This window comes from Pleurodeles waltl, chromosome 11, assembly GCF_031143425.1.
Source record: "Pleurodeles waltl isolate 20211129_DDA chromosome 11, aPleWal1.hap1.20221129, whole genome shotgun sequence".
Classification (NCBI taxonomy): Eukaryota; Metazoa; Chordata; class Amphibia; order Caudata; family Salamandridae; genus Pleurodeles; species Pleurodeles waltl.
In genome coordinates this window covers 145,189,692-145,208,122 of record NC_090450.1, presented here as the reverse complement: position 1 = coordinate 145,208,122, position 18,431 = coordinate 145,189,692, and the positions used below count along the sequence as shown (strand labels likewise).

At 44.4% G+C, this 18,431-nt stretch overlaps 1 protein-coding gene across 2 annotated transcripts in view; it reads right to left on the bottom strand.

The window, feature by feature from the left end:
- Positions 1-18,126, bottom strand: part of PLCH1 (phospholipase C eta 1) — a 783,092-nt gene extending 764,966 nt beyond the window's left edge. The window contains exon 1 of one of the 2 annotated variants that reach the window (XM_069213310.1): positions 17,607-18,126. The gene's annotated coding sequence lies outside the window, so the exon portion shown is untranslated. The remainder of the gene's footprint in view (positions 1-17,606) is intronic. The other variant, XM_069213311.1, reaches the window with a different exon arrangement.
- Between the last annotated feature and the right edge of the window lie 305 nt (positions 18,127-18,431).

Below are 18,431 nucleotides of genomic sequence, written 5' to 3'. Positions count from 1 at the left end.
ACAGGCTTCATACAGCACACATCCACAGAAAACATGCAGATTCTGGCATATAAAGCACCAAATGTGCCACCCACTGTTCAGCACATGCTTTTAGCCAAAATTGCAGGACCACAAGATTCTACAGAGCGAAGGTTGATATCTCCTCTCTGAGGAGTACAGGCTAATAGGCCTGTGCTCATTAGCAGAATCACCACTGCTACCATCTGTGAGCTGTCTCACTGCCAAGGGAGGAGCATGCACCTACCTTCTCCTCTGTACTCCTGGTGGGTGTAAACTTTGAATGCATCCTTAGTCCTGGAAAACCTTGAACTCTATTTATGAAGAGAAGTGAAAACACAGAGCCCACCAATGAGTTCAATGATGTCAAGCCTACTTGGGTTCAATACACAAGGTCAGCCAAACATTTGAATGGAAGCTCCCGAAAGCACAGATATCCACAAAGTGTGAGGAATTTTATCTCTACTTCCACAAGGCTGGTATGGTTTGTAGTGGGTACCTAAGGTACTTACACCAAGTCCAGTTATCCCTTATTAATGGAATGTAGTCAGTGTCTAGAAGCCAGGCTGCATAGAGGTAGCCGTAGGCAGAGCAGCCAAAGCTGAACTAGGAGACATGCAAAGCTCTTGCAATACCACTGTAGTAACACAGTACTCACACACATGAAAGACAATACTCAGTGTTACCAAAACTATGCTCCCTTAGGAGGTAAGTAAATTACACAATGCATACACTAGTAACCAAAAACAGGTAAGTAAATAGTCAGAAAATAGTGCAAACAGTGAAAATCACAATAGGTTGCAATGGGCCTGGGCGGGGGGCGGAACACAAACCATATACTAAACTAGTGGAATGCGAAAGTTGGTTTCCTACCTAGACAAATGTAGTGTGTAGAGGGACACTGGAAGTGTAGGAAAACACCAAACGTAAGTAAAATACCCCACCCCAGAGCCCAGGAAAGCAGGAGTAAAACACAGCAAGTTTCCTAAAACACACTACAAGTCGTGATAGAAGATAATGCAAGAACCAGAAGAGACTGCAAGACACCAACAAGGGATTCCTGGACCTGAAGAACTGTGGAACACAGGGAACAAGTCCAAGAAGCACTGAAGAGTCCAGGGAGAACAGGAGCCCCTGCTAACTCGGATGAAGGTGCAAAAGAAGAAGTACCGGTGAGAAGACAGTCAGTATTGCACCAAAGAAGTCTGAAGCAGGTTGCTGGTTGGTGCAGAAGATGTCCCAAGCCGGATGGATGAATGCAGTCTGGTTTGCCTTGCTGGATTCCGCCAACAAGCCTTGGAATACGGAAAGCTCACTGTTAGTGGAAAATGGCCCTGCCTGTGACCAGGAGGGACCTGGTGGCCTCTACTCAGGAGGGAGAGATAGAGGGGGCTCTCAGCAAGTCAGAGAGCCCTCAGAAGACCAAGCAGCGCGCACAGGAGTCCCACAGCACGGGGACATAGAAGGTGCAAATGGAGGCCCACGCGGCACAACACAAAGGATTCCCACGCCGCCTGAGAACCACTCAGGAAGCTGTGCGTCGCAGAATGGAGTGCTGGGGACCTAGGCTGTGCTGTGCACGAAGAACTTCTTGGAAGGCCGCACACAAGCCTTAGCAACTACAAGTCACATGGTGTACAGGGGTACGGGGAGGCAAGCTCTTACCTACACCAAATTTGGACAGCTGGACGTTGGGACTGTCGGAATCACTTTAGTCCACCACCCGTTTCACTGGACCCATGCCTGATGTCGGGAGATGGGACCCAAGCCACCGGCCGTCGTTGCAGAGAGGTGGATACTGAAGCAGGAAAGTGACTCCGTCACTCTACAGGAGATTCCTTTAGTTCTTCTGTTGCAGGCTGAAACAGGCAGTCCTCGGAGAATGCACGACCTGGAAATTGTTGCAGTTTCTGGCAGGAGCTGAAGATACAATGTTGCAGATGTCATCTTAGCTTCTTTGTTGCAGTTTTGCAGAGTTACTGGAGCAGTCAGCACTTGATCTGATGGTAGGAGAAGAAGTAAGGGATGCAGAGGATTCCTGCTGGAGTCTTGCAATCTGAATTTGAAGAAACACCCAGAGGAGAGACCCTAAATAGCCCTGAGAAGGGGATTGGTCACCTAACTAGGTAAGCACCTAACAGGAGGGGTCTCTGACATCACCTGCTGGTACTGGCCACTCAGATGCTCAAGGAGTGCCCCACCACCTTGGAATCCAAGAGGGCAAAACCCAGGGACACTTTGGAGGAGCTCTGGGCACCACCCCGGGGTGGTGATGGACAGGGGAGTGGTCACTCCCCTTTCCTTTGCCCAGTTTTGCGCCAGAGCAGGGACTGTGGGTACCTGAACCGGTGTAGGCTGGATTATGCAAGGAGGGCACCATCTGTGCCCTTCAAAGCATTTCCAGAGGCTCTGGGAGGATACCCCTTCCATGCCTGTAACACCTATTTCCAAAAGGGGAGGGTGTAACATCCCTCTCCCAAAGGAAATGCTTTGTTCTGCCTTCCTGGGATTGAGGTGCTTAAGCAACAGGGGGGCAGAAACCTGTCTGTGAGGTGGCAGCAGCTGGGGCTGCCTGGAAAATCTCAGAAGGCTGTAATGGCAGTACTGGGGGTCCACTGTGGAGCCCCCAGAGTGCATGGGATTGTGCAACCAATACTGGAATCAGTATTGGGGTACGATTCCCAGTTACTAGACACCTTACACGGCCATATTCGGAGGTACCATTGTGAAGCAGGACACAGGTATTGACCTAAGTCCAGTGCACACTTAACAGCGTCCCCGCACTCACGAAGTCTGGGAAAATGGGCCTGGACCACATGGGGGCACCTCTGCTAGTGCAGGGGTGCCCTCACACAGAGGTAGTTTGCACCCAGCCTTCAGGGTCTGAAGGCCTGACATATAGGTGACTTATATGTGAACTGGTGCAGGGAAAATGGCTGTGAAATAGTACACTATTTCACACAGGCTGCAATGGCCAGTCATGTAGAAGTCTTTGCATGTGCTCCCTATGGGTGGCAAAAGAGATGCTGCAGCCCCTAGGGATCCCCTGGAACCCCAATGCCCTGGGTAGCTAGGTACCATATACTAGGGACTTATAAGGGGTGACCAGTATCCCAATTTGGAGAGAAATACTGAGTTACCAGTATGTAAGGACAAATTTGAAACCAGAGAGAGCTTAAGCACTGGGGTGCTGGTTAGCAGAACTCTAGTGACACAGTCAAGAATACCGACAAAAACAGTGAAACATACTGACAAGTAGGCCACAAACCATATGCACTGGGATCCTGACTAGCAGGATCCCAGTGACACAGTCGAAACACACTGACAAACAGGCCAAAAGTGGGGGCAACCATGCTAGAAAGAGGCTACTTTCTCACACCGAATAATTGCTTTCTGGCTTTTTCTTTTTCTTACAAATTCCCAAGAAGAAACATGTATGCATAACTATGTTGGAAAATTCAAATTATAACCTCTGCATTTGGTAGGTTATGGTATGCTGAAAGTTTTCTGAGGAGCAGCCACCACGGTAACTTGTGTCCGCAGGTCCTCGAAAGACAAACAATATGTTTGTCAGTCAGCTGAACTGTGCCTGCTCTAAGCTTCACCAAGCGTGTCAAATAAGTGGGAGGTAAGATATTGCCTGGGATATTGGGAATCTGTAGTGTCATTTGTGACTAAGAGATTTGCATCCCACACCGTTGAATTATGCAAAAGAGCATCCCTAAATAATTAATTCATGTTGAATTATGAAAGTGTGTCCTTGTGCATTTGGCTTGCAGGGATTTACAATTTTCTTGGAGCCAGTCACAGGCACACATTCATACATATATACACACATGCACTAAATCTGGGACACACAAATCTCACCCACATAACACATTTTACACATGTATATAGGTCTGTAAAGTAGTAAGGAGGTGACATACACAGCTCAAAACTATGGTGATTACTTTAATACCTCACCACTAGTTCAACACCCCATCATCCCTACACATCCAGCCCCCATTAGTACCCAATGCCCCGGTGACTCCCAAGCCAACAATTGCATTGCACCCCATTACCAGCAGATATCAGCCAAAATCTCAATATCCTGCGGCCCAGGGACGCAACTAAGAGCAAGCAGTCTCAAATGCAAGCCCTCAGCGTTCTATGGTCGTCCAAACACAATCAAACCCTGCTGCCCAGGCCCTTCAGTAATGAATGTTCTGGCACACAGTTCTTCAGGACCAGATGCCTCTGCAACAACTGGTCTTCACTTCTGTACCCTTGTACTGCCACCCATATTTGTGATGCAATTCCTTCCAGAGAACTCAGTAGCCATTCATCCCCCACACAGCATCCCACTGTCGACACATCTTTAACCACATAACATCTTCACCACAATGTCTTCCACCCTAGGGAAGAAAATACTGCCATGAATGCATCACAAAGGCATAGCTGACCCTATCCTCTTTTGGGGAGTGGAACTGGGCCTGGTGTAATATTGCCTGATTGTATCCCTCCTGTGGAAATATTCGAACCCTGGGTCCCATTTGCACTTTATACTTGTCCCAGTTAGTGAACTTTTGATGAAGGATAGCAAACAAGCACCATAGGCAGCAATCCGGGTTTACCCTAAAAGGCAAAACAGTCTCAATCATAAAGAAACTGTATTCAAATTTGTAGCATTCATTTGAAATTTGTTCAGATGTCCCTTGAGGATGACAGCTCAACGACCACCACCCGCTCCATCATCTCACCGACTTCTTTATCTGGTAGCTGGTTGACTCTCCCCAGCTTGTTTTGGTACTACCTACTCACACACTCTTCCTCACCCACTATATCCCTTTATTGGCATTCTTGCGTCCCCTTCACACCTTTTATTCTCCAAACACACAAAATCACTCTCAAAATCCATCCTCTTGCCACCTATGTTCTCTCACATTTTTACTCTCTCAAACCGATTCTCACTCTTTTTTTTTTTCTTTTTTACAATTATTGACGTTTTTCTGTAACTTCAAAAAAATTAGGGACAGGCAGGCAACATAATTTAGAATGTCTTTCTTTACATGTGTTTTCTTGTTTGCAACCCTATTCAGCTCACATCACCATGTACTGATTTACAAGGATTTGTAGGGCTTATCTACAGGCTACTTTAGCTGTCTGTTGGTGCAAAACCATTACCCACAGTACAATATTTTGGGCCACCTATTAGAGTATGACTGGGTTGCTTTCTTCTCTCGTGCTCCTTATTCGAGAGGTTTCCTCCATATTCTTGTATTTCATCCACACTTGGAGCACAACTTCTTATTCGGGAATAGTTACCTTCCACTGTTGACCTTAAGGAACTATTTTTACTAGCCTTTCAGTAGTCAATGGAAGTGCATTTGTTTTCCTTGCTCCACCACTCACCTCCTCACATCTCAATTTCCTGGTTTCTTTGTTCCGCCATTCCTCCTCCGATCATCTCAACACTCTGCTTTATTTTTGTATTGTATTCCTTTTGCAAGGGCCCGAGAGCCGCACAGTGCCATCTAGCTGTTCAGCTCTGGCCACATCTTCAACCCCTCCCTCTATTATCCATTTATGCCCTGGCTGCCCGAGTCTTTCTGGAGAGAAAAAAACACAATTCCAAGAGTCCGACCAGGAGTGTGCATGCAAGTGCACACATTGACAGTCATCTTGTTACAGTTTTTAACAAACGCGAAAAGATATGGCATTCTGAAATGGCCACCCACACATGTGAAGTATGCTTATGCACTGGGAATATTTTTAGGGTCGAGCCTGCATCGCATGCGCTTGCGTATGCGTAACGCTAGTGAGACGCTTTAGGAAGTAGAAAAGGGCTCGGAGCCCCATCTACGTCACGTCAGTGTCTTTCATTGGTTCGTGGGCTTGCCGGTTAGAATCTGCTTGCTTCCATTAGTGGAAGGCACGCATACGTCATGTCTTTCGGTGGTTAGCCCTCCTCGAGCGCAGCGACCAAGTACAGAAAACATGCGAGGCTCGCTGTTTCCCATCAGGTTTGTGGACTACTTTTTCCATATTTTCGCAGCGCGATCTCACTTGGCAGAAGTCGAGCGCTTTGCATAATATGGACCCTGTTACACAGTTAATTGCACTTTTGCCGGAAAGGTACATAATTGCACTTTTGCCAATAGGTTTCATTACGAGTGAACTGTAGCAGCGCGATCGCGCTGTTTTTTTCTTTTAACGTGGCAAGAAAAATCCGGTTGGGAGTTTACAACTGGTAATAGCTGTAACTCGGACAAATGTGAGACCCTAGTGCATTGCAAATGCTTGTTGTCCATTGTAAGCAAGCATTGGAAAAGGTGCGACCAATTGTCTTTACCAACTCCTGAATTAAAAGGTGCAATAAACAACCACGGAAACAGTTTTACGAATCAGGCCTTTGAGTTCCTTCTTAAAGTCGTACCTCATCGTAACAGAAGTGATATGTGTTTTCTACTTTTTTTTAGATAGTCGAGTATTATTAAATATATATGTGTGTGTGTGTATGTATATATATATATATATATATAGTAAGCTACACAATCTCTTCAACATACGATAATATTTTATAAGCATTAGGGACTTTCACATTCAAATGCTTTTGAACGCACATACAAGACAAGAGGGTTGGACTGGTCTACAAAGAAAACCAGTGATTTCACAACAGGTTAGTGCTCCAAAATGAAGATGAGCTTGGCAGAATATGCTAGGTTTGTCTTTGTCAGACATTTGACTGACTGGCTCGCCCCCAGCCGCATCTGCCTTTCTGTCTGCCCTTTAAAATCGCATTTTTAGGTCGAGAATAGCAGTGCGCAAATGCTTTTCCCACGTGTTGGTATGTATGTGGGCTTTTAACAACACCCACCTCACGCCCATCACTTTCACTCGTTCGTGGGCTTGCCTTTCAAAAATCAGTTGATGACATTTTTAAGTGCTTTACATTTGTCACTCATTGGGGCAGTTTTGTTACCGCCTTGGGGACCGACCCTGTTACATGGATAATTGCAGGTTTGTCAATATGTTGGACTGCGAGCGTACTTCTTTTTCCTTTTGTGTGTCTCCTTCGTGCTCACGCTCATGGCAGCCATAGCGCTTGAACTGACTTGCTTATGACAAATGTTTTACTTTACATTTTCAATTTATGTGGCAAGAAAATTCCAGTTAGGAATTTACATCGCTAATAGCTCTAACTCGAGCAAATGCAAGACCCACTGCATTTCAAATGCTTATTTAGGTTTGATATGCACCTACATTTCCATTTACCACTGATGCAAGTATTAATTCACAGCAGGAGAACATTGATTTAACACTGCTAATTAAATAAAATACAAATAGATGTCAAACTATACATGACGTCCTTTGTGTGCCAAATCTTAGGGAGGTTTATACACATCTTACATGTAATAGAAGAAAGTCTAAAGACTCACCCTTGACAACTTGGGTTTACACTTGAAAACATCGACGGTTGCAAAATAAAAAGCCATACATTTCCTCTTTAAGATCACATGACTGTTGGACTGATGCTTTACATATTTTCCCTCCTTGTCGGTACCCTTTATTCTGGTCAAAGAACGTCTTGTAAGTAACATTTTCATATAACCTACTACCCCAAATGTTCTTTCAAGCTAATGTTTACAATACATTACATACAATCATGTGCCATAAAACATTGCTATGGCATGTGTGAAAAAGAAAGGAAACTGCCTGAATGTTGTTGACATCAGACTATGCACGGTCTGAGTGAAGGATGTCTTTTCAGCCACCACCAAACCAAAGTACTCAGTACAATTTGCACAAAGGGTACAGCGAAGAATCAAAATTCCAACCCTGAAGCATGACAATACATAACAATAGCCTCTCAATCAACCGTGTTAGCCCTATTCTCACATCAAAGCCCAGATTCGTTTAGCTACGCTTTGGCACAAAAATGCCACTTCACAGCACTCAAAAATGATTACCTAGTCATGAATAATATAGGTTATTTGAAAATCAACAAAAACATTAAAAAAATAAAAGAAAAAGAAAATCAGACAAGAATCTTTTTTTGCAGGAGCTATAAACAGAGTTGTACCAAATGTTTCTCCGTAAGAAGGTTGTCAAAAGTTTAACCTGTGTAAATATGCTTTGCCCAGTCTGGATATAACTTAACAACGGAGACATTTAAAAATGCGTTAGAGTTTCTGCATAAAGTGCCTGAAACTTTACAAAGACAAGGCACTCACTAAAATATAGTTGGCACCCACGGCCGGCTTGAGGGCGGTGCAACAGGTGCCACATTACTGGGCACAGAGCCCAGGGGAGGTGGGTAGGACGTGCTGTGGTTTGAAATATCCTCTGTGTTTAAAAGCAAATGTTGGCAGAGTTCCTTGTGTATCCAGCAATTTTTAGGCAACAATACAAATGCCAAGATAACTCTTCTGGTTAATGTACCTGCTGGAGACAGATGGAGTTTTGTCTGGTGGTAGATCTGACTTTAAATTATTTAGCGCAGAGGGTTAACATACCTGTTGTAAAGAACGTGGATCACGCTGATCACAGAATAATATTTTTGGGATGGCACTGGACTCAGATGAGGGCATCTCATTCCTTAAGCATAATACTCAGACACTATCAAGTTTTGTTTAATGGTGCAATAGGGATCTGTTTAGTAATCTGAGAAGGAAGCAGCTCCATTAAGTGATTTATTGACATTTCATAAAGACCTTAACACCTCTATGCAGGTTTGTTGTCACATTAACCCTTTCACTGCTGGGCCTTTTCCCTTCCAAGGCCCTGTGCTTTCTTGACTATTTGGAGTTGTTCACACTTAGGGCTCCAAAACTTTTTTTTCCACTCAAGGTATACACGCCAAATGTGTGTTCTTTTTTTCCAACATCCTGGGGATTCTGAAAGTATTCAGTGTTTGTTGATTCTTCTGGATGAGACAGAAAAACAAAATAGGCAAAATAAGGCTGAATTTTTCAGGAAAAAGTGCTCTGGATAAAAGTGTCAACCTACTCCCAGTGTGTGATGCGAACCAGTGTGAAACCCATGGATGATACAGAAAAGCAATAGATTTCTGAAAAGTAGACAAGGTTCCTAATTCTGCAAAGGGGTCATTTTAGAATATCCCTCAGGTTTTCCCAAAGAAACTAACTGTTGAAATAAAGAAATATTGAAAATGTGTAGAGAAAAAATGGCTATTTGTGACAACGTTTTCATCTGTATGTTTTTGCCATGATGGCCGGTTTACAAAAGCAATATACCATTACATCCACTTGACTTTCTGGTTGCAGGGATACACAGGGTTTGAAGGTTCTCCAAGAACCCAAAGTACCCAGAGCCCAAACTGAGCTTCACCATACAATGCTTTTTCATTGTGAACCAAGTATAGACCAACTCATATGTTGAAATATGTAAACTGAAAAATGGGTATCAAGGAAACATGCATATTTCTGAAATGGGCATAGGGTAATGAGTTTAGGAGCAATGGTTAATTTTACTTCTCTGATTTGTGTGTGCCCATACTAGCATTTGACTTAGAGGGTATTTCTCAAAATGTCTTGTTTCTTACACAGTGGCTTACATTTGGAAGGCATAAATGCAATGAAATTCAATTAGTAATAACAAATGTTCTGATATTCTATGCTCCCACATGTCTTAGAATATAAATGTATCTCACTTGGGAGGGTAGGCCTAGTGCCAGTGACAGGAAACGATCCAAAATGCAACATGGATACATCACATTTTTCCACTCTAAGGTGACCTGCTTTTTGCAAAGAGGGTAGCTGGGAATTTTGGACCACAACTCAGGAGGCATCTAGGGAAAGCTATCAATCCTGCACTTTGTTGAAACCTAGACGCCTAAGGGAGTTCAGGGTGGTGCCTTTTTGTGGATTCCATAATGGTTTTTTAAACCCACAATGCCATGCAAACCTCAAACTTTGCCTGAAATCACACATTTTCTTTATTTTTCTGTGATGGAAACTTCCGGAATCCACAAAATTCCTACCACCCAGTATAACCCCACATGGGTCAAGCAGTACAGAGATTGGCAGGGAAACTGGATGCCTTGTGTTTTTTCAGTAGCTTGTAGGACTTGTTGACTGACAAATGTGGAAGAGTCCATAGAAGCAGTGAGTTGAGGTGGGTTGATACAGTTCAACGTGGATTTAGCTTGGGAATCTAGTTGATTTTGTATCATTTTGTTACTCTTAAAGTGAAACAATTAAGAAGACCTCTGTCTCATTGATTTTTGTACTCACACTTCATAATGTCCACATTTTAACAGCTTCAGGGCAAAACAGTAGCTTCTGCCAACATATATGTTCAACAGTAAAGCACATTACCACATCAGTATGTCACCATAACAGCAATAGTTCGTATGGTCCATTTGACAATTTATTTACTAATCTACATTGAATTTATTGTCACTTTTGTTTTCACTATTTCAGAGCGGAACATGAATACATAACTTCCAGAGGTAAACATCTCTCTGCTGCTGATCAGTTAAGCAGTTTGAGCTTTAAAAATGTGCATGTGTGCTATCACTATCATCTAAATTATCATTCACATTTTGTTATCCAGCCAGAGAAATATTTCACACTCATCACAATCTACTGGCCATTAGATGTGTTGGTCAAGAGATGACTGAACCATTTCATTTCCAATGGTGCAGCTTCTGCTGGCTCCACAGTTGGATACAATTTGCCAGAAGCCCTATTGTCACACAGCTCCCTGCTGTACAGTAACAGAAAGCCTGTGTAGGGCCATTCTCCCTAATTTTTCCTGTTCGTACCCACCTTGCAAACATAAAATAAGATACAACAAGACACATGCGGAGGAAGAACACTCGCATATCAACAAGAACATTGCTTTTTTGTTTTTTGCAGAGAACAAAACCCTGCTTTGGTGGCATGTTTTAGTAAAAAAGAAAAAAAAAAAAAAAAAAAAGCAAAGCCATTTTAGACCAGGCTGCCATCCGCATCACATTTTTGTCAAAAGCGTGCCTGTTGCTTCTCTGTAGGCAATGTGCCATTTCTACATGATCACCCCATATTTTCACCTTTTACTGAACGCCATATTTTGCCTGCATTACAATTCTGTGCACTTTACCCATGCTAACCAGTAGTTAAGTGTTTGTGCTTCCTCTTTAAACATGGTTGAACCAGCATGCTCACAATTGGCATATTTAACTTGCCTATACATACTTATACGTAGTACAACATGTACTTAGGCCCTAGAAGTTAACCGACACTAGTAAAAAGCAGAATCTACAGTACCATCTATTACAGTGACACTGCAAACATGGCTTTAGACGTACTACTGAACTCTGACTGCAAGTGCAAAACATGCACTGCAAAATGTCAAAATAAACCCTTTTTGACTGGTAAAAACTTCCATTTTAAATATTAGTCAGTCACTTGTATGAGGCCATGTACCCCAGGAAGTTGGGTGAATGGTATTTAAACATGGAAAATTCAATGTTCATACGTTCTTATAATGACTAGAACCCAAAAGCTATTTTCACTGTGCAGACCTTCAGGAAAATTGCGATTTTGCAAAAAATAATATATATTTATAAAAATCATGCAACTTTTACAACAGTGGCCGAAAAAAAAATATTAACACAAATAAGGGTGGTCTCCTTTTACTGGCTGTCCTGAGAAACTGGGCCAGTAAAAGGAGGATGAGGAACTTGTCCTCGTGTGGGGTCCAGTGGAGATGATCTGGAACGAAAGTCACCATTTCCCTGCATATTGTTCCTCAGACTAAATTGCATTGGCTCGCCAGTTTTTCCCAGCCAGCAATTAGCTCAGACTACAGGTGGGTAGGTTTGAAATTCCTTCTAGGATCATAAAACTGTCCTGTATGGGTGTCAATAACTCCTTTGAACATGTAGGGTGGGGGCTATGGGCATCCCTTGTGACACTCCATTGTCAAATTCTGCTTCACAGGTCTGCTAGGTTTACATATAATACTTGTGACACACTTGAAAGGGGAGAGAACAGGACACTAAGAGAATTTGTGTGGATCCACAGTGTGGCGGCTAAAGGACTCTGCCTTTTTCCTACCTTAACTCGGTCTCTGACTTTGTTGTTGGTACAGTTGCTGCCTCAAACAGGATTTTAGTGTTAGATGTTGAAGGACACTATGATGACCACAATACACTCCCATCATACACCACTTCCTCAAAATCCAACTTTAATGTGGCCAAAGCCTTTTGCCATGTTGACAATGCCCAAAGGGGATTGGGTTGACCTTTGGGGAATTGTACGATTGTTTAGGACATTCCCAAGAGTCAATCTTACCATCTAACCACTGCCAAACACACACACACTTCAGAACACTTTCTGGACCTGAGGAAGAAGAGGAGAGGGCTGGACCTGCAGTCTGTGATCTGAGAGGAGCACTGAAGGATTGGACCTGCTCCCGGGACAAAGACATGAACTCAGAGGGTCAGCTAGCTGACCTCCTGTGTAAACTACAGGGTCGTAATAAGAGAGATCTTTTCCTGGGGTACCCGGCCAAACAGTGGCAACTGGACCTGTACTGGACTCTGCTGTTGGCCTCTGCCTGACACACTTTAATTCTCTAAATGCCTCCTCTAAGGTCCTGGGAGGCTTTAGAAATATAATGCTGTGGTAGTTAAAGACTTAAAAGACTAAGGCGGTCATTCTGACCCTGGCGGTCAAAGACCGCCAGGGCGGAGGACCGCGGGAGCACCGCCGACAGGCCGGCGGTGCTCCAATGGGGATTCCGACCGCGGCGGTAAAGCCGCGGTCGGACCGGCACCACTGGCGGGCTCCCGCCAGTGTACCGCCGCCCCATTGAATCCTCCACGGCGGCGCAGCTTGCTGCACCGCCGCGGGGATTCCGACCCCCCCTACCGCCATCCAGATCCCGGCGGTCCGACCGCCGGGATCCGGATGGCGGTAGGGGGGGTTGCGGGGCCCCTGCAGTGCCCATGCCACTGGCATGGGCATTGCAGGGGCCCCCGTAAGAGGGCCCCTACATGTATTTCATACGCGACGGGTGCAACTGCACCCGTCGCACAGCTTCCACTCCGCCGGCTCGATTCCGAGCCGGCTTCATCGTGGAAGCCTCTTTCCCGCTGGGCTGGCGGGCGGTCTTAAGGCGACCGCCCGCCAGCCCAGCGGGAAAGTCAGAATTACCGCCGCGGTCTTTCGACCGCGGAACGGTAACCTGACGGCGGGACTTTGGCGGGCGGCCTCCGCCGCCCGCCAAGGTCAGAATGAGGGCCTAAGTCAGAAAGTAAACACTTTGACCAGGATGAACCTGGTTGGTGCAGCCCACTTCTTTCTCCTGGGTACAAGAGAGTGAGAGAGTGAGAGAGAGAATGCCCAGTCCATGACGGCTTTTCTCAGGTTGCAGAAAGCAGGTTCAAACATTTTCTGATCTTTTCAGACCCAGAAGTGTTTTAAAGTGAGTGTCTGGAGGTGCAGCATGTACACCTGGCATTATCTAATGGATGGAATGACCCATGGGGATTTCGTAACCAATGGGGTAAAGGTTAAAGGTTCTTGGGATAATACTAACCACTTTGGACATTTTTCAGATGGCTGAAGTCTTTGGATACTCTAAGCATGGGCTCCGAGTGCTGGGGGTGTGGGTGGAAAGTGCCCTACAGTAATCCTAGTGTCCTCCCACATCTAACATTAACAGTAGGATTTGTGCAGTTGCTGTCCCCCTCTCCCCCCCCCAAAAAAAAACAGAGATAGAAGTCAGGTAGAATCAAAGCTCAGCTTTCAGCAACCATACAGTGGATACACAGAGTTTTGGCATACTGTTTGCCTCTTTTGAAGTGTGCTTCAAATGTTGTATGTAGAACCCCAACAGATCTGTCAAGCAGAATGTGACATTCAAGCAGGATTTAATACTCCAAAGTCAAAGAGGATGTTCACAGCCCCACCAGTTCTGGGGTAACTCTACCTCCCACTCTGGTTGGTGCCTGGCTAACTAGAAGGACAAAAATGGAAGTAAGGCCAGGTGTGAGTTATAACTAGCTGTGACATGGGATGCCCATTTGGAGGGCATTAAGTGTCTGGGCACAGTCTCCAGGCCACACTTTCAAGTGGGTAAAAACACATCCTCAAACCCTGTCTTGGAAGCAGTTCACACCTCACTGCAGGGGAGCCATCAAGCTGAAAGTTGAATACTCACCGAAAGGTCTCCAGTGGTTTTGGGCAGGCAAAAACTCACTTTTCTGAAGAAACTTGCTACAGTGAAAATAGCTTTTAAGCTTTTCCACTGTAACGACATGTGGAATAGTAAACGTCAATATATCCTACTCATAATTACCATGCATCCAACCCTGCGGGCAATAGGACCCATTTTATTTAGACAGGTCATATTGGCAGTTTAAACTGTACAGCCAGACTACAGTGGTACAACGGGAGACATGATGTTCTCAGTCACTGCAGTGGTTGGCACAACGGGTGCTGTAATCCACTATTTAACTTACAGGCCCTGGGTACTGTTTGTTTATTACACAAGGGACTTATAGATAAGTTAAATGAGCTAACCAGGTGTATACCAATTTCTTCATGTTTAAAGGAGAAGCAAAAGTCCATCACCACTGGTTAGCTAGGGTAAAGTACATAGAGTGATATTGCCGACAATAGTGGGGATCAGCAAAAGGTAAACAAAATAGATTTAAAAAAAATAAAAAAAATTGTTGACTCTGTAGAAAGGGCTAATTTCCAACACATTCTACAGACGTGTATAAAGCTTGGTTTAGAGTACTGTGGTAAAAGTGTTCACATTTGCTTAGATTCACGTGTTGTGTTTCACTGTTTGCATTTCCTTGTATTACACCACCTGTTTGTGTATACAGTGACAACACAATATCCTAACAAAGAAGCAAGTGAAACAAGTTTAAAGAGAGCACGCTAGAAGGTGAATAAACTGTGACACATAAAAATGTGACATGAAATTGATGTCCGGTTGCTGGCTGTGCAGAACACTACACTAGCAGGAACCGCCTGGTGAACAGCAGTTATGAAAGTCAGTGTTTATTATGTTCGATTAGTTAAAATCATTACATAAAATAAAAAAATACAACCAATTTGTCATCCTTAACATTAAGAGATATATGCTCAGTGATACCTGAATACACATTCCCTAATATGCCTGTTGCAAGAGAAGTCCCCTAATTACATAGAGTTTAATTGCACATTTCCTTTACTATATATGACCTTTGCTGACATCCAGCAAACCATACATCCTTCTCGATGCACAAATATTTGTGGAACATTGCTTGAAATATATGTTTCTGGCTCAAAATTGAAAAGAAAATGACTTTAAAAAAGACTCCATATAAATAATTCTCAAAATCATCCCCTTATTAAATATAGAAGACTTCTCTTGGGCCGTTTTGCAGTGTTCCTCTAAACCAGTGGTTCCCAACCTTTTGACTTCTGTGGACCCACACTTTATTATTACTGCAACCCAGGGACTCCCACTGAATCATTATTGGAATCTGGGGACCCCCCTTTCCTAAGTCATTACTGGAAGCCGAGGTCCCCAGCCTAAACATTGTCAATGATTTGAACCACAAAACAATACACAATGACACACATTCAAACACATACACAAATGATAACACATTATTTAATTTGCAAACAACTATTAAAAAAAATAATAATAATATAAGATTGGAGCTTTTCTAAATTCAATTTAAGCCACACATCGTCCATACTATATTCTGTTTGCACCTGCACTGCTCCATAAATCAATCTTAGGACACTAATTTCATTTTTATCATAATATTTCAGCACTTTTCCAAATTCCTTGACATTTCAAGTACATTTCAAAATGTTCAATTGTACGTTTAGCCACTTTATTTATATACTCTCTAATTATCTGTTAATATTATTTAATTTTCTAGGCAGTCAGGGACCCCCTGAGGAGGCTTCGCGGACTCTTAGGGGTCTCCGGACAACAAGTTGGGAACCACTGCTCTAACCTATCTTGTGTTAAATTGTAGATGTCCTTATTAATTAGACCCACGCTGTAATCCACGTTAGGTGTGAGGCCATATATCTCATTTAGTTCCATCATAAAATGAAAGGCCCCAAACACCAAGGATAAATTGCATAGTGACGAAAGTTACAGTATGAGATTCTAGTCCTCAAAAAGTGTCCCTTTGTTGAAAGGTGCAGCCATAGGTTGTTACAGACAATTTACCTGATGAGTGGGCACCTCTAATTGTAGTTAATACCCAAACAGCTTTGGAAAACGTGTGAATGAGAATATGGGAAAGCAACACGATAAAGTGCCATTAAATATTGTGGTAATGTGAGAAAGAAACCAAGGGCGATATGTACCAACACTTTTTCCCATAGACACAGAATGGGTAAAAACCTTTGCTACATCTGGCCCTAAGAAGCTACTCTTAAAGAACACTGCATGATACCCTGGTATGACCAACACATGGTTGGCAGCTGCATTTCCCTGCCAAGTGCTAATAAAATAAATGAGCTGCCCTTGTAATTGGATTCCTAGTCAAACCCGAAAAGTAAACATTAACAATGTGTGTTTAGTAATCGCATGTAGTTATTTCTTTACCAGGAGATTTCGTCAAAGAAAATCGAAGAGGACACGTTATTTGCCGTGCACTGAGCTGGAAGGGCATTATTGTGAAAAAGCAAAACCAGTGAGGGTAGAAGAAAGCAAAAGAAGAAAAAAAAAAGCGGTTTAATCCAGTCAAGTCATACAGAGAGCCTGCTCTCCTTGACAGGAACGATAAAGTGCAAAGCGGGGGCAAAAGTGTTTATGTTCCGTGAAACAAGTGCCTCTAAAAGTTGGGAAATGAGTGTTCGAGATCCCCCACTACAAACAAATCTCGAGGACTCGGGGGAGGGCTGCTATCTGGCTGTGAGGAGAGGGGTCACATGACGGGAGCCACAGACACAAAGGACCGTCCGAGAATCCAAGGCCCTACCGGCGGGAGGGAGAGAGGGGCTGGCGAAGGGGCTGGCGAAGGTGCAGGCACGGGGCACGGCTCTCTCTGCTGCTTGCTCCGGAGTTATGAACTAAGCAGCACGTGACCAGCTCAATATTTGACTATATCTTCAGCACCAGACAGGTGTCTGTGTGAATTCCCCTGTAGAAATGAAACATAGAGGACCGCTCCAGATTGCGAGTTGGCGGTAAATGATTGAGAATACAATGAGTTTGGTGATTGATTTCCGTTGCACTGAGGCGTATTTCGAGAGGCAGACGCAAACAGTTGTAAGTTCTCACCACAGGTGGAAATGTCGCCTTTAAGTAGGAAGGCTGCATTTATATACATGGAATGCAGTTCTTAAACTCAAAGAGGCACACTCGCCTCTCTCCGAAACACTACAGTAACAAGAGGCAAACAGAAACACAAATAGTAACCTCGCAATTCAGGTGCAGTGTCAATAACTAGAGAGGAGGAAATGGCTCTTTCGTTAAGCAGCAGTTCCCACAACAATGTGTCTTATACGACAGGGACACGTTGCACAAACAGGACTTTCTTAATTAGTGAACACAACTCCTTCCTCCCCCCTCACTGACAGCGTCCTGCACCATGTCAGTCAAACACCAGACCCGGTGACGACCCCCCCCTCCCAGCCCCGTGCCTTCCTTACCTTCAGCCTTCATCAGATGACCCGCTCCCGAGTGTTGGCAAAACAAAAATCCAAGCTGGCCGTGAGTGTTTACAGGTGGCTGCAGAAGGTGCGGAGCCAGAGCATAACGTGGACACAATAATCTACCGCCACAACCTGCCTCCACATTCAAACACACGGTGCAGCCGGCAGTGTGCAAAGCCCGGAACTGGAATCATGTGGAACGGAGCCAGGGCGATACAGCTGGCTGACCGCGGCCTGCCACCGTACTACCCCCTCTCTTCCCCTCCCCGGCAGTGTTTCTCAATGAGAGCTCCACGGGCACTCGGCAAACCCTCACACTGTATGAAGACGGTGTAAGACTGTATCGTCCTTTGTATTTTAACTATAACATTTCTTTCACTGCCCCTGTATGTGCCGTCAGAGTGCGGAGGAAATATGTATTTCGGGGGGATAGCTGAATGTCATGGGTGGTCGGCAGAATGGTGATTTATGACGAACACAGAGGGCAGTTGCCTCCACTTTCCCGCAGACACGCAACCACTTCAGTGCTTCCTTAAGGTCATGCCCTCACCATCTCGCGATGATGCTCTCTTTGGTCCCACCAATCTGCCCCCCCCCCCCCCGCTGCTGCTCCTCCCCCTTGTTTCCCCATACATCTGCTACTTGCCCATTCACTAACCTCGGCGCTATGAACTGCAACAAAAGGGGACTCTCAAGTACAGTGGCGCCCGGTTTCAGAACTTATTTTTCAGCCTGGTCGCGGTTTGGCATTAGATTGATGCTCAGTGTACCACGAAGCAAGCAGAAAGCACAAACCATTTCTTCGAAAAGGGTCTGCTAGTC